Genomic DNA, 3,348 nt, shown 5'->3' with positions numbered 1-3,348 from the left:
TTGGGCAGCGAGTTCAGTATTGCATCTTTCCCAAGCTGCTCATGCAAGGGAAAGTCGAGCTTGCTCAATCGTTCCATCAGCTCGATCATGTACAATACATGATCAGTGACAGAGGCACCATCCCATATTTTGGTGTTGAAGATGGCACAACTAGTCTTATGCCTCTTCACATCATCGGGTGTGCCAAAGGCATCCTTCAACACTTGAAGCATGTCCTTTGGCTGAGTCATTTCGAATCTGCGACTGAACTCGTCGCTTATGGCAGCCAGCATGATACAGCACATCATGGTCCGATCACTGAGCCACTTCTGGTAAGTGTCTCTGACTGTTCCATGTGCATTGACAGTTGGCTCCTCAGGTGCAGGATCCATTATCACATATAAGATCCATTCATGCTCCAGGACTATCTTCAACTTTCAGTACCAGCTATCGAAGTTGAATCCCACCAACTTATCATTGTCCAACAATGATCGGAGCGATAGGAAAGTGGCCATATTTGCACAAAGGAGAACCATAACCTAATTAGTAATTGATTCATTAAACCTAAAGATTTGAACTTTAATCAAAAGGTTTCTCCCACTATTTTATTCGAATTGATAGCCTCTACCTCCAATTCAAGGAATTACCCTAATTTCTTAGTGGGTACTAGAATCCACTTAGACTGCACACAAGCCCAACTTTGGTTGGCCAACCCATGTACATCTAAGGGTAGGTTCATAACCAATTATTTCTCTAAACAATTTCTAGTAATTTTAATTTTGCCCCAGAAACCTAATCAGTAGGCTTTAGCCTCCACTGTAAGGATCCGGTTAGGTCCAACCATTAACATGATCATACTTGGTGTATCTAACCAATGAATGATTAAGCCCAACTTTGGTTGGCTCACCTAACCACCATTAGAGAGACACTTCCAAGTCGTCATATGATGAGTGATAATTTCATTAGTCAACAAGCACCAGGCCTTTGGGTCTGTAATGATTATTGAGTTAATGGACTCATTATCAAACACCTTAATGGGAGGCTATGACTCAGTTATCTCCATAACTTTATCATTTTAAGGACCTAATAATTTTAGAGGATTTAAATAATTTAGAGGATGAGGTCAGATGAACCAGCTTATCATGATCCTCCCACTGACTTCACCAAGTCAGCTTAAGGGAGACCATTAAAAGGGCTGGTCTAGGAGCACCTAAATCAGTCACACTAATTTACCTAGCTGATATGGGTCAGCTCGAATAGTCAAGTGATCCGATCAAAACATAATTTCACCAAGAGACCAGGTAAGTTCGATCAGTGGGAGGGTCTGCCAAAGCTTGCCTTAGACACCATCAGAAATGACCAGGTAAGCGGGCTCCCAATTAAAAACCACCGGTCTGGTTTACCTTAGACACCAACTGATTTAATTAGTTTCGATTAGATCAACCTAACAGTTCGTGCTAGATCGCTTAGCCAAGAATCAAGTCCATTTGGTTCTCGTTAAAGACATGGACTTGACCAACTACAACTATTGTAATTGATCTAGAGAATCCTTGACCTAATCTAAGACAACAATTGATTAGATTTAGTCAATTCTCTAATTAAGTCCATCTTTAATCTAACCATAGGTCTAACCCAATTAATGGACTTAATTTCCACTAACCCATTAACCCAATATATTATGATTTGTGTCTTAGGTTCTTCAATTCACAATCCTAGAACCTAATCAAACAACTCCTTAATTCTTAATTAAGTTTTGGACTGAGGGTTGGGTTTGGCTTTTCAAAAAATAATTTTCATATTTATAAAATAATTTTACAATATGATTCTACCAACCATATTGCATGTTTGATTCATAATCAAGATACAAGTGAAATAAACATGAAACTACTTTAGATCTAATCTAAACAGGTTCTTGTAATTGAAACAATTTCAACTTTAAACAATTTCTTTGTACAAAAATTATTAACAAAGAGATTTTATTTCAGATTTAAACATCTTTTAAATCTAATAAATTATAAATTTAATCTAGATCATATCTAACAAATTTATGATTAAAGATAGATCTACACAAACTAGGACAACCTTTGCACTGTAAGGGGTAAACCTTACAGCTAGACAACCTTGCAGTTGTGATTGATCTAAAATTTTAATTTCAGATTTAATAATAAGATTATAAATTAGATCTAATCTAAGAAATAATCTAAGCATGTATAAATAATCATGTAATAAAGAACTTAGGCTCTGATACCAATTGTAGGAACCAGATCTAGGGTTTCAGGGTTAGATCTTGAAATTTTTTTCAAGATCATACAGCGAAAGATTAAAATAAATTAAAATTTATTTTCTAAAATCAAAGAATTTTTAGATCTAAGATTCTATTACATGATTATTACATAACATTAAATTAGAAATTAAAATATATAAATATAGCATGAACTACATGTTGATCATATCAACATGTTTCTATACCACATCTAATGTATGTATTAAACAAAAGATCAGATCTATTACCTTGCAAGTTAGATGTTCTAACCTCATTGATCCGGACTTAAGGATGATATTGCAAGCCGCACACATGTCCGACCTCTAGGAGTCGTCCACACGAGCCCACGAATCTCGATCAGAAGTCCTGCTTCAGGAAATCAGCATAGTATGCTAGTACTGCGCTGATCCTTCTTTGAATGGTTGATCAGGTGCCTCTTTCTTCTTGATTTGGACTCTTCCAAAGATGGAAAGTAAAAGGAGGAGTTTCAAATCTGAGATGCTCCCCAGAAAACTCAAGATGGAGGGAGGAAAGATATGAAAAACAAACAACCCTAGAAGAAGACCCTCTTCTTCTTCTCGTTTTTCTCTCTAGACACCCTAACTTGTGTCTTTTATATCTTCACGACCCAAAGGTATTTCTCTCTAATTTTTGGATGGATCAAAGGCTCTCAAATATCTATCTTCTTTGAAAATGTTATGAAGAAACTCATTTTATACAGAGAGATATGATAGAGTCCTTGTCTAGGTCAAATACCTAGTCAAGGCTTATCCAAACATGGCAAGTAAGGGCGCGCCCAACTCTTAAGCACCTCCTCCATATTTTCATGCATGGATCACTAGAAAAGGGTGTACAATATATACCCTAAAAGCTACGAAAATTTTAATAAAAATTTGGATAAATTCGGTGCAAAATTGAAAGAATTTTGAATTTCTAAAACTCTATCTCATAGAATTCGAAATCCAAACTTATTCCATTTTGATTTATCCAAACCACCTTCCATGTAAAGAAAGAAGAGAGGAAAACCTTTTGTGAACGTGGGAGAGACCTGGAAAGGGCTTTTTTCATACAAAATAAGTGGAGATTGGCATTGATAAAGAGAGAGG

This window comes from Elaeis guineensis, chromosome 1, assembly GCF_000442705.2.
Source record: "Elaeis guineensis isolate ETL-2024a chromosome 1, EG11, whole genome shotgun sequence".
NCBI classification, from domain to species: domain Eukaryota; kingdom Viridiplantae; phylum Streptophyta; class Magnoliopsida; order Arecales; family Arecaceae; genus Elaeis; species Elaeis guineensis.
This window is presented reverse-complemented; position numbering follows the sequence as displayed.